The sequence below is a fragment of the Patagioenas fasciata genome, chromosome 1 (assembly GCF_037038585.1).
Source record: "Patagioenas fasciata isolate bPatFas1 chromosome 1, bPatFas1.hap1, whole genome shotgun sequence".
Lineage (NCBI taxonomy): Eukaryota > Metazoa > Chordata > Aves > Columbiformes > Columbidae > Patagioenas > Patagioenas fasciata.
In genome coordinates, this window is record NC_092520.1 from 60,605,341 (window position 1) to 60,619,169 (window position 13,829).

Consider the following 13,829-nt stretch of genomic DNA (forward strand, 5'->3'; position numbering starts at 1 on the left):
TCTACTTCATGATGCTTTCTATCACCAAGCTGAAGCTTGTATCTTTCATAGATACAGGTCTAGATAGAGACTAGACAATGTTTTTTGCTGGTTCAGTTAGAAAGAAGTCCTGTCATGGCAGTCAGGCAAGCCTACTGACCTAAGTACAGACTGAATGTTCTTTTGCTGGGAAATACATAAGGATGGGATAAGTCCCATGGTTGTCATCATTTAACTCAGGAGGTAAGTCAGGAATGATTAATCAGAAGAATGCAGATGCTGCTGCAGTTCCTTAACTCTTTGAATGCGTAAAGGAGGTGCATGTCTTCTTTAGCTGTCTCGTTGTGCCACTCTCATCCCACCAGGACCCTTAGTTCAGAGATCTATATGCAAAATGGAGATTTGGCCAAAATAAAGAGAAAACTCAAATTTATTTAGGTGTATATTTCAACAACAGCATCTAGATCCATGGATTTATTTAATAGCAGTGAAGTAAAACCTTAAACAAAATAAGCACCTATTTGAGATCCAACCATGATGTTACCAACTACACTTTCCAAAAGGCTCACCCTTGTGTCTGGTGTCTCCTCCCTCTCTTGAAATGAGGTCCCTACTTACTCTACAGGAATGAGATTCTCCTTCACTAGCTGGGAATCGGAAGTTGCAATTTGAAAAGTTATGAAAGGAAAAGAAAAATTAAAACAAACCAGAGATGTTTGGAGTTACGTTTTCAAAATTAGTGGGTTTGTGTTAAAAAAAGATAGCAGGATTACTGACAAAGTGATCACATCTCATTCAGTCAGAGTCAGACTCAGATTTTTAAATATATTACATGTATAACAAATTCACTTTAACATTCATTCTTTAATTCATGGAAAGGTTTTAATTTTACAAAGCTGAAAAAAAAAATGTTTACGAAGAATTGTAATTTGTAAGTTGGTAGAGGATGAACATTTCCGTTTTTCTATTGTGAGAATTCCTACACGATCTCTTAAATATCTTAATACACTGTGGTGGAATATCTGGTTCTCAGATATGTTCTGTGACAGTTTAATAAGAGAGAGGAAGAAGCCATTACTTGCCACAGTATTTCAAGACTAAGTTCACTCATGCAATGCCTAGAGCAGGGACCAAAATAGGATAATCTGTGTAAAAGGAGATCAGACATCCAGTGCTCATCCTGAAACTATTCCCTTTGTATTGAAGGCATGCAAGAGCTCATTTAATGAGCTCTGGGTAAAGGTGTTAGTTTGAAGGAAGTGTTACCACACAGGCTGCAAATAGTGTGCCATTATCTTCACTTTCATGAGAGAAGCTGTTTGAAAAGTAAATAAAAAAGTTTATTCTAACATGAGTTGTTAAGCATATGTGATCAAAAGATGTGAGTTTGACACTACGTACTGAAAGTGAGACTTCAGTAGTATGAACACTCAATACGTCAGGAGTTTTAGTGCATTCTGTCTCCATCTTGTATGGAAACAATTATGAAATTCAAGTATTTATAAATGGCACGCACCAAACTGCAGTGTTCAGTATAATTTCTAGAGAAAATGATATATCTTATTACGAAAGTGATCCTACCCTGCTGTTTAGAGAAAATAGAATAAGAAGTTCCTACAGCATCAGACAATTCCTGCTTTGTTGAGCAATATTGAAATCAGCTTGATTTTCCATTGATGTTTTGTTTTTCTAATTCTACTTAGAAGAGTAAGTGCTGACAATGCAAATGCTGAGCTTACAGATAGAAGGACCGAATTTACTGAACTGGAAAAAAAATTGTCTTCATGCAGAGAAGAATGGTTTGTTTGGGTTTTCTTTGTTATTTCGTATTTTGACTGGAAAATAAAATTAAGGATTGGAGATACTGGGATCTCCTGAGTGTAACTTTGGCAGCCAGTAACTGAACTTAAATAAGTAGGCATGCAGCTTATCTATGGTTGAGTCATTATACTGTCACTATTCAAACAATTTAGATGCTGTTTGGACCTACTTTACTGATTTCATAATGTTTTATGGAAGAAATGAGAGGACACAGACTCTCCCTTTCAAACACTTCCAGTTTAATGTAGCTTTTCAGAAGACCAAGCTTCTGTATGCAAACAAGTTGTGGAGAGCAAGGAAAAAGACTGATAAAATTGGGTCTTAGTTGCATTTTGTTTCCCTGAGAAAGGAAGGGTGCCAGTGACAAGAGACTTAGAGCTGATCTGGTATTTCTCAGCAGAATATTTATTTATGATAAATCTACTATCAGTTTTGAAAGCAAAGGTTGAAAACTCTCCACACATAAGGAAAACATTTCAATATTAAACAAATTTAATATATCCCTTGCTAAGCAAATACACACACAGACTGGTTTTGAGGGTAGGGCTTTCTGTCTCAAGCATTAGTGAGAAATATTATTAGCTATCTGAATCTTTAAAAGTGGTATGTAAAGGGAGAAGTTCCCTTTCCAGCCTTAAAAGTTAATGTGGTGTAAGAACAATTTCCATCTGCCAAAGGAAAAATCATTGTTTTCATACTTAAAAGTTACAACATTATATTGCACTTACTGAATACGGTAGACTAAGATCAATCCCTAAGTGTCAACCATTGTGTAGACTGTCGCTGTAAAGCAATTTTTCAATCTTTCAATTAAGTGCACTGTATAATTTTATGGCTTCAGCCTGCACGCACGGTTCATGCACAACTGTGTTAAACAATGACAGGAGCAGCCTGGAATGAGGAAGAGACTACAGGGAGGATCCAGTCTGACAATGAAGCCGACACAGCAAAGGTAAAAGAGGCTTAACGGCTGACATACGCGTGTGATTTTTAATTATCCTTTCCCACATGCTTATTGTTGCAATCCCATCTCGCCCGCACACCTCTCTCCCTTTCTCTACCCTCATCTTCATCGGACGCCTGCTCCCCCTTCTCTTCTCTATATCCCCAAATGCTCTCCCTTCTCTCTCCCTGCCTTTTCTTTGTCCTGTTTGACTGATCTCCACCTACCCAAACCCCTATCAAACAAAAATAAAAATGTTTGGAACTTGCAGGGTGTTTCCTGACAGGTTGTTGCTCATTCCTCTCCTGTGACTCAACCTTTTTCATCCTCACTCTGCTCCTGTGTGGTGAGCCCTTCATTTGCATGTACACACCCTCGCCCAGTGTTTCTTTTGTATTTTCAGGTGGTAAACTCCTCAAGGCAAAGACCATCTGCTCCTTCCCTGTGCAATCAATCAGACCATTCCATGCATTAGTGTGTATTCAGTACCAATATAAATTGCATGCATTTTCAAAATTAATGAGAATAGTTGGCCAGTGTAGTACATAATGAACATGAACTTTGTGGTATTTTTAGCGAATTTTCTTAGATGCAGGTTCATATCAATAATGAATGGCAGAGGATCACAATCTTCTCACATTACTCATGTACAGTAATACCTCTGGAAAATGAATGTATCAAAGCTGTAGCAAATATCTCCTATCTTCACTCACTTCCAGGAATCCTGGTTTTCAAAGCAGTCATAAATTTGGAAATGTGTCAGACGATAGAAATAAGAACAAATAAAAAAACCCTGCTCTATTTGTGGATGGCAACAAGTAGGATTTACCAAAGTAACAAGTAATGCAAGTAAAGGACTGACTCTTAGATGCTTATCTCAGATATTTTTCATCAGTTCAGCCTTTCTCTGATATATTCAGGATGTCAAGTGAGATAGCAAGGAAAAAAAGAAAAGAGAGTATGGGAACATACTCACAGTGACTGTGGGTTTAGAGGCAGAGTGGCAGGTACTCCGGAAGTATTGATGTGCATTCCAGGTTTACTCAGCTACAGCTCATTGAGTATTAGGCACAATGATTACACTGCCAAATATAATGACATCTTCTTCCTATCTGACACAGAAAAAAAGACTCTTTCAGAATACATTATTGCACTCTAAAGCAGTCTCCTTTATGATAGTCATTACCGAAATATTTCACTCAAGAGATTTATTCTATTAGGAAGCTCTGAAACTTCTATAAAATTAATTATATTTTACTCAAGGTTTTTTGATTTGTTCTGATTAATTAAAAATATGTTTGGATTGCAATAACTTTGTGCTATTTAATTATTCATATACAGGCTTTTGATTTTTCCATTTCTTTGTCTGTTCCGTATAGGTTTCTTCCCTTGTAGTACAGTACATGTAGTACAAATGTGAATAAAAAAAAAAAACTGCTGTGACACATCTCACTAAAAGCTGTACATCATATAATGAAATCTTATATGGGAATATTTCAGATGTTGCAGACAATATTTTAAGATCCTCTGAGGTGATAGTCACTACGTTACATAATGTTCTAATCTCACCAATGCTTCCCTCTCTCCTTCTTACAGGCTGTGCAAACTTTTTCACATGCTGAAAGCTAACTTCACACATACATGAAGGCTTTCAACATCAAGTGCTAAGGTTTAATTGCTCAAAAAAATGCATATGAGTTAGGCGTCTGTGGTCTATTCTAGGCATCTAACTTCACAGTCATGTACAGTGTGGCATTTTAGCTTATGAGCATGATCAGTGATTCAGATCCCCTGTAGTTCAGACTGCTAAGAACTTGCCTCCCTAAGCTGTCAATGGAAAAAAATTTTAAAAAAGTAGTCACAGGATTTAGTCTAAATATTGTGTATATGGGAATCATATCCAAAGGGGAATATAACAAATTAGCCTGATTCTCCTCTGACATGTTTATTAGAAGGTGCAGCATGTTCTGTAATTAATAGCAAACAGCAGTTATTAAAATCCACATGTTGAGGGGAAAAAGAATCCCAAACATCTTCCATTGTTTTAATCAAAACATTTTCACCTTGTTGTTGTTTTTTTTTCCATACCAGTCTCTTTGCATCTGTGAAATTTTTGACAGTTCCATTCTTGGAACACCTAGCTAGAAAGGACCTGCTTTCTGGGAACACTGCACAAAGTGATGACGTAATTAAAAAAAAAACCAACAAATAATCTGGTCTTGTATGCTGAACTGCACAGAAGTAGGTAAACCATCGCATAATCCAAAATCAATGTTTTCATCTGGCAGAATTTCCCATTGTTCTTGCTTCAAAGGAAACAGCTGATACAAGTCCTGAACTTCGATGGGTCAGGGAGACCAGATTCCTTACTGGAGTGCAGACTGGCTGTTTTAAGAAAGCTGAAAGAATTGTTGGTTCATATGAAAATAATTTCAAGTGAAGGTGTTTACTCATTTGGATTTCTTCACAAGAGGTGGGAACTGTGAATTTAAAGGCAATGACTAAATAAATAAATAAATAAATAAAAATAAAACCCCACAACACTAGGGAATAGATGTGGAAGTCTCACAGAGGAAAAGAAAACAAAAGCCTCAAAAAACCTCAATGCAGAAACAAACCCATATCACTTTAGGAGTATGCAGTTAACACTCAAAAGCACTGTGTTTTTCTAAAGATATTTGTTTAGGAAAATAGCAGTAAGTCATTGTGTTTTTAGGGAAGAACGAACTGCCACAGCTAATGGTTCCCATGGAAGACTTGTACGCTGTAAAAGTCTGTGAATAGCTGAGTTCTTGTTCATATGTGCAATTCTGTCTAATTAATCTTTATAATTACAAGGTGATCCCATAGGAATTACCTATATGTAATAGGAAAAAGAAGACTAAAAGGCTACTTCCACAAGGTAGTCATTTGCATGTAGTTTGGAATAGCTTTTCTTGACACGAATGTCACAAGAAAAAGCCACATAAGAATCTATATTCTTGACACTGGTGGACTGTGAGATACTGTGACTTAGTAGTAAAATATTTGTTGTTCAGCAGTGACTAGACAAGCTGAATGGCTGTTTTAAATGAGGTACAGATCATATTAGTCAGTGGTGCTTCTACTACTGCTGAATTTTTGGAAATAATTTGGAATGAGTTAAAAGAACTGTGTTTCAAGGAACTGTGAGAAAGAAAGCAATTAAACTTGGCACTACTTTTATCATGATCAGTGCAGAGGTAAATAAAAAATGTGGCCTCTGACAGAGAAAGTCCTAAGCGACAAAGCACTGGAAACTAAGGAACTACATAAAATACCACTCTATGAACAGTAGGTAAAATAAGTCTTCAATTTGATCTAGCACAGGTTTTTCTTACAAAGTACATCTTTTAACAATGATGAGAAGGAAGTAGCACTAGTCAGTGAAGCCTTGTACCCAGCAAAACTGATTTTTTACTTACTGCATCCAACTGTGCATGTCAGACTCTAAATGTATTTCATTTGGCAAAGCACTGGAGCTGTTATACTCTCTCTGAGCCAAATTCTGCCCTTGGCTTCAGGCACACAGCTCCCATTGACTCCAGTGGAAGTTGTACAGAAGGAGATAGATTGTGTAAATTAGGCATGCTCTTGAGATAGTGAAGGAAGGGAGATTCGCTGCTGAACCCCAGAGTGGAAGTTCACCAAGGGCCAGCGAAGTCAATCTCGCCTTCTCAACTCATCAGAGCAATGGCTTGCAAGATCCATAAAATAAATAGCTCATACACACTGCTTGAAAGATGAAAAGATTTTCTCAGCCTTTGAGGCAGTCCTTCGCTTCACTCATTGCCTCAGAAGCAGCCCATCCTCAAAGCATTTTGGTTCTGTACTGTAACTGCTTTCACCTAGATCTGGCCAAGACCCTTTCTTACCTATATTGTCATAACCCACATTGTCCTGTCACCAGCTACATCCCTCTTTTTTTCCCTATCCTGTCATTGTTTATTCACTTTGACTTTTCTTGTTGTTTGACTACTTTTGATTTCTTTCACTCCTGAAATCACAGGATTTGTTTCTAATTTTCTCATAGGTTTAGAATAACAAATTTTGTGTCATGCAAAGTTTAACAGGTGGATGCTTTAACTTGGACCTCTTGCTCTAACCTCAGTGGCAGCAGGAAAGGCCTCTAAGCATAATGGAAATGAGCCCAGCTTACTGTAGTTTTCCCACATCCATCTTCTCTGGCAAAAACCATGCATCTGTTGAAAATCCCAAAAGTCCCAGAGACTGCAGTAGCCTTGCAAAGAAGTTAATACTAGAGCCAAATCAATAGCACCAATTCCAGTTTACTTTTTAATGTCCTTTTAGTACATGGATAAAAAATTCTCCTTAGGTTTATTTACAAACCCAGTGAGGGTCAAATTCTGCTTTGCTACTCACATCCCAGGTTCTGCTTGTCTTGCAGATGAAGTACATATGTTTAGCAAGTGGATGAGAAGGCTGCAGCTTAAATTTTACGCATCTATTTACTATGTTCTCCTAAGAAAAAATATTTTTCTTTATTATTTTTTATTTATAAATACTGCCATACCAGAAGAACAAGACGTACTGTGCAGGCACTTGCAGGAAAAAAGAATCTTGTCAAATTAATCCAATGTGAGTATGTTATATACTTAGATTGAGAAAGAGAGCATAATAAAACAGAAATAATGGTGTGATGGAAGAAATGAGTGACTGAATGACTGACATATGTTGGGTTGGTATGTTACCAGACAGAATTGTATTTTTTCCTGTTGTTTCTATCAGCTAACATCAGTTTGGGGGTTCCTGCCTACAACTAGCAGACACGGCCATTTTCAAGCAAGGAAAGGAAGCAAGAGAGGGAAAGATCAATTTTCAGTTGTCTCACAATGACTGTTTTTGTCTCCAGAAAAACTTGAGCCCACCTCTTGCTGCTGACTGTTAGCACTGTATAATTTCTTCAATACATGTACACTGAGTGACTTCGTAACATTAGTGCCTGGACTGTTATATAAAGTGTTTAAAATATATAATCTTAGCAAATATAAAACTTTCTGTAAGCAAAAAGGGAGGTGAGCCTTCTCTTGTTGCTTCTCTAGTTGACAAAAGCAGCCTTCAATGAAATATTCCAGGATGCAGTCACTTGCTTCATCCAAGAAAAACCTTAGAAAGAACTTGAAATATTTTAATGTTCTTTAAAGTCGCTATCCACCTTGCTGGCGAAATATGCATACGCCATCCTTTTCCCCACTTCTCCTTGAATTGTTACTAACAAAATCTTTCAAAATATTCAGTCATTAATTACCAAGTTTCCGTGAATAGTCTATTGGTTTCGCACATAGACGTGCAGCCTACTGCTGACAGGGTTTCTGACTGACTCCAGAGATTTTTTTTTGCCACTGGATTTGTGAAAAAAATTGCTGAAAGGCAGATCTGTATGACATTGATATTTGTTCAACTTTGTTCAAAGGAAGGTACAGTCACTTTTTGTTATGTCCCTCATACCCTACCTATAAATCAGATATCTGAAAAACAAATTTTATTATAAATGACATCCTATAAAACATCCTTATCAACACTGAAGGTTCAAAGGAAAGAAGAGATGCCTGTCAGCCCTGTTTGATGAATTATTTTCTTCAATTATCAGCTATCAAGGATCTCCTAAGTACTCCAAACCCTCCTGACTGGCTTGTCACCTTTTAAAATCTTTCAATCCATCTCTCCAGAAAATAAACAAACAAAATCCTTCCTTGATCTTTGCAAATAACCAAGGTAGTTTGGTGGAAGGTTTTTACAGATTTTTTAACTCATTTAGCAACTCCTGGACACCATAAAAGACCAGCAAGTGCCTTAAACACACAGGGCTCAGCAGAAAGAGGGAGAGGCTACTGTAATCAAAGGCATTGTAACTTACTGTATTTCTCAATTTACATTCCATATATACAACAAAAAAACACTGACCTGAGAAATCAGTTCCTCATCCATTCTCTTTCCAGTTCTCTTTCCTCTTTCTAATTCTCTTCAGGTATAAGCTATCTAGAAGTTAAGCAAAAGAATGACAAATATGTTCAAATGTAAATATTTTATTTCAATAGTTTGATCAATTTCTACATAATTTAGAGTATAAATGATAGAATAACAAGTACCTCACTTGTTTTACTTATTTCTACTGACTATTATAAATTTATACAAACTCTGTACTACAAAAGTATAAATGAAATTTTATTTAAAAGAGGATGACAGAATAAGTGTTTTATAAATGTCATGAGTAAGTAAGTACAGTTCTTTATCTGTGGACTGTTAACAAAAGAGAAACAGATATTTTACATCAGGAAATTTCCCAGATAGAAAATGTTTCTTTGCAGATTGAGTTATACCAGTCCTTGAAGATCCAGCTAGTTAGATGGAACAATTAATCCCAACAGCTGCTTTTCACAAAGCTTCTTTTAGCAATTTTACAAGCAAGTGAAAATATCAGACTTGCTAAGACTAATTCAGATTAATAACAGAATCAAACACAGACTATATGTAGTAAAAAAAGGACAACTTCTATCAGAGATTTTCAGGCATAGAATAAGATAATGAGGAAGAGATATTTTCCGTTTTTGAATATTACTTTTCTTGTAAGGTCTTTCAGAATATTTCTTTAGTGCTTCCTTTCAAAACATACTTCCTTCCTTGTTGATATGGCCAGATCAAGCATTAGCAATTTTTTTGTGACCTTTTATGTTCATAAGTGCTACAATCCCATTGAAGTTCACCTGGTTCGTTGTGGCTTAATTCCCCACTGCTGATGATTGCAGTGGGAGCCATTCTCTAGCGGGTTAGAGCAAAAGAGACCCAGGGAGGAAATGTTTGTGGCAGCCAGGTTAATAAGGGGAGTTTATACCGAAGTTTTTGTGGGAATGTTGGGGCTTTTTTCATAGCAATAAAGGGCAGCACTCAGAAAACTAATTTGGATAGCACTGTGAACACCAGCCTGTCCATAGAAATGTATTTCTCTAACGTCTTTTCCATCTTAGTGTTACTGATTTTTTTCTTCTTCTTCTATTGTGCATACCGTATGATTTGTAACATTCAGTCACAGTTTAGGTCAGACCCTGAGAATTGCAATTCAGTCAAAATAACTGGATTTTGTAGTCACTTGGTAGTAATTTTGGAGCCTTCTGTGGCTCAGAGAAATTTGGTCTCTCTGAAAAAGTCTTCTTAGAGCTCCTCTTACAGTAGAAACATTTGAATTTCTCATATTTATTGCAGATCTTAACAGAAATTCTATAAGGTATTTTCCTTCAGATATTAAAGGAAAATAAAGGTTAAGTTTGATTTTTCTTCACCAGTTTATTCAATTTTCAGAAGAGTTAGATAGACGATTTATTTTTCAGTAAAGTAAGAATAACAATGTGATGGAAATGCATTGATCTAGTTAATGAAGGACCGTAAAGTCAGCATCATTGGTAAAACAAGGATTATTGATTCTGTTAAGTAAAATTTGAAAGATTTTATTCTTTGTCTTAGAATTAAAGTGTGTTCCATACAAAACAGTGACCTACCAAAAAGCTTGTTAAAAGATTTGAATACCTATAGACATCTATCTATACATAGATAAATGACTATGTATTGCAGTTTAGTATAACATATATCTTGTTATAATAATGGAAAAAGAGCGCATTGCATAAAAATTGCCAATAGCAGCATATTCTGTGCACACGTGTTCTTCCATGATTCATAAGGGAAATAAACACATATGCCTGCCATTTTATTTACAGCATGTACTGGAAATCAGCCAAAATCACGATAAAGATGGAAACAATCTTGTAACAAGCCAGCTCGCTCCTTCTAGTAGTAGAAAGCCTAAGACTAGTGTGGTCCAGACAATGAATATGTCCCATTTGTTTGTGACCAATTAACAATGAATATTATAGAAACCACCTGGCTTCTGCTAGAAAAGGCAAGATAACACAAAAAAAAAAGATGCTCTTGAAAAGCTGTGGAAAACAGGAAAGGAAAAAAAAAAAAAACAAACAACACTGAAATCTTAGGGGATTAAACCTAGAAGTTAGTGTTCCCGTGAAAGAACTGGAGCAGTAGAAAAGATTGTGTGCAAGCAGGCGGTGTTTATTTTAGGACATATGTTTTGAATACTTCCCCAGGCAATGATATTAGCTATAGCAGCCTCCTCAGGAGTCTCATTCCCTAAGCATGCCATCCTTTGAGTTGTCCCTACGTTGCTATGTGTCAGAAACATTCTCATGAAACAGAATCCTCTACACATTTTTAGGAGATGTGTTGCTATTTGCAAGAAAAATTCAAATCCCAGCAATTTTGAAGGTGCAGCATACAGCATACATTAGGTGTCATAGCACCTCCATCAGATTTTAAGATGTCAAGTATCTGCACCAGCTGGGTTGCAATGCCAACAAATTCCTTCACCAGCTGACACGCCTGACATGCTGCCTGAGCATTGGCACCTTCCTCTCTTGTGAGTCACTGTTCCAGGTCACAACTAACTCTGTGTTTTCTAGGATCCTGAAGTTGCTTATATTTTGTTTGGTTTTGGTTTTTTTGCTAGAGCAGCAGAACCTGGAATTTCTCCATGGAGTCCCCTAGCAGGAAAGACTCAGACCTGAATGTCAGCTGCTCACCACAGATATATCCAATTAACCCAGACTTTCCAGTTGAAGTGCAAGCTACAGGTGCACTGAGGATGCTAATCATGTAGTCCTCATTGGCCTGGGGCCACCTGGCCCTAAAACAATGATCTGTCCCTTTTTAATCTGTCTTCCCTAGAAGACTCATAGCACTGTCACCACAGGGCTCCTAGTTAGCTGAATCAATGTGTATGATTGTCTCAGCAAATATCACACTATCTTTTCCTCCCATTCCAGGAAAAATTAGGCCCCTATGGTGTCAGGGCTCTGTATAGCTGAAATTTTGGCAGCACTGTCTAAACTGGCCCTTCTGTCTACCTCCTGTGACTATTAAAAGGTACCTGAGGATATTATCTGAATATATTAATGTCTGTAGTATTAAAGATAATGGAAGAATCTAGAGAGAGACTGATAGAATTTATGGTTTGAGTCTGTACACATTTTACTTTGCTATGTAAGTTGTTTTCCACTTTCCTTTTCCAAATAACATGCAATTGTATAGCAGCAGGTACCACCACCTACATCTTGTGACAAATTCTAAGTTCAGATATAGTCTCAGAGGAGACAGGTGGAAAAAGGAAGGTGAGAAAACATTCTTTTAAAATATTTCTGGGGGAAACAATTAATCATCTTTTACAGGTGCTCAAAGAAGAGAAAAAGCCTCACAGATCATCACTCTTTATTAAATCTCTGCAGTAAACTCAGCTGCAATCTCTACAAGGAAAACCAACTTTGCTTTTACCTACAGGCAAAGGTACTGTGAGATTTCACACAGGAACTTGTGTGCTGTGGTAGAGTGAAACTCAAATAGCTTCAGCAGTAGAGAGAGGTTTGTGATGCAAACTCTGGTGGGAAGGGGGGCTGGCTTTTCGATGTGCATTTCCAGAGGCTCTGGGTGAGACCCCAGACGGAGTTCTTCCTTGGGTTCTTCCACCAGTGTAGCGCCTGCTTAAATCTCCCCTCAATGTGAACAGATGGGGGAGACTGGAAAGTCAGATGTAATCTGACATCTAGTCACATCAGTTTAGTGCTTCTGATATAGAAAAGGGAAGAAGCTACATGGATATAAGGCAATCGTTTACCAGAATTACCGGTTCCAAATAATTCCTGGAAAAATCACTTCAGTAGGGCATGACAACACTAACTGAAATGATTAAGCCATTTCATATGCTACATTCCAGGCCAAAGTCTTTGCTTTGTTGTTGTTGTTTTCTCTTTTATGAAAACCAGCCTTTTAAATTGAGTGGTATATAAGTATATTTATCTTATAAATGTTTGGTCCTTAATACACTCCAACACTGGAAAAAAACCCCAAACACTTTTGAATGAACCCACAGAGAGATGAACCCTCCACTCCAACACCATCCTGCCAACAAGTCTTCAGTATCATATTTTCTTACATTTATCCCAGACCCACCAAAACAACACATAAATGTTTCCATATGATTTCCAAATAAATTTCCCATATCCTGTATTCCATAAATTGTTCCCTCAAGAGATGAAAGCTAAAGAAGGTTAGTCATCTATTCCAGCTCTCATGGGGGCACCAGGCCTGATTTTCTGCTTGATTTACAGGCTTTGCACTAGGGCAACTCCACTAAGGTAGCATCTCCCAGAAAATAACAATCATGTGGTTGGTGTGAGTGCAAAGAATCAAATCTGCCACCTTTCACCCCCACACTAAAGTTGTATCCAGATTTTTCTCCCTCTGACATGTTCAAATTACAAGGATCAGGTAAACATGGCGTGGCAATGGTGGTGGTGCCTGATACATCCTGGCATGGGCTGCCAGGGCTGCAGCTCAGACAAGAGCCCTCATATACTACGTCTGGACTGGGCTGGTGGGATGCAAAGCCCTACTTCTGGCTGTAATTTCAGGTTTCCCTTATATATTCTGTGGGACTATATGTAATGTTTATTTATAAATTATTAATATTTCACCATGGTTTGTTAATGCATTAACACGGAAATAATGCGTATGAAGAAGGAATTATTACAAGCCTTTGGCTTGTGCAACATAAAACATTGTCGCATGTCCAGTCTCCCCATCGACAGCAGTTTCAGCTTTAAATAGTCTAACTACAGCACCCTGAGTATAATATAAAAGGCACAATGTTTATAAATGCAGTGAATGCCTAGAGCAGCAAGTGGCAGTTTTTTACGGTCGCACTATTCGTTATAACTCATTAGAGTAATTCGTCACTTTAAAAATATATTCCTATAATCCAGGAAAATGTTTTCCAATAGAACTCAAGTTCCCTTTGTGGATCTAATGTGTACAAGATATGGTTCATAAACCTTATTTGTAATCCAACTATTTTTCTGTACAAAACATGAGCATCCTTATAGGTCTGCACGTAGGATTCATGTTTTCCTGACTTTCAGCTTTCTTCGTCTTTTTTTTTTTTCTTTCTAGAAACATAAGAAATACTTCAGGAAAGGGAGACTAATTTGGC

The 13,829-nt window shown here is 37.2% G+C and overlaps 1 long non-coding RNA gene across 1 annotated transcript in view; it reads right to left on the minus strand.

The window, feature by feature from the left end:
• Positions 1-8,761, minus strand: part of LOC139826990 (uncharacterized) — a 57,307-nt gene extending 48,546 nt beyond the window's left edge. The window contains exons 1-2 of the long non-coding RNA XR_011737159.1: positions 8,687-8,761; positions 3,720-3,851 (exon numbers count right to left, since the gene is read on the minus strand). This is a non-coding gene — a long non-coding RNA (uncharacterized lncRNA). The remainder of the gene's footprint in view (positions 1-3,719; positions 3,852-8,686) is intronic.
• Between the last annotated feature and the right edge of the window lie 5,068 nt (positions 8,762-13,829).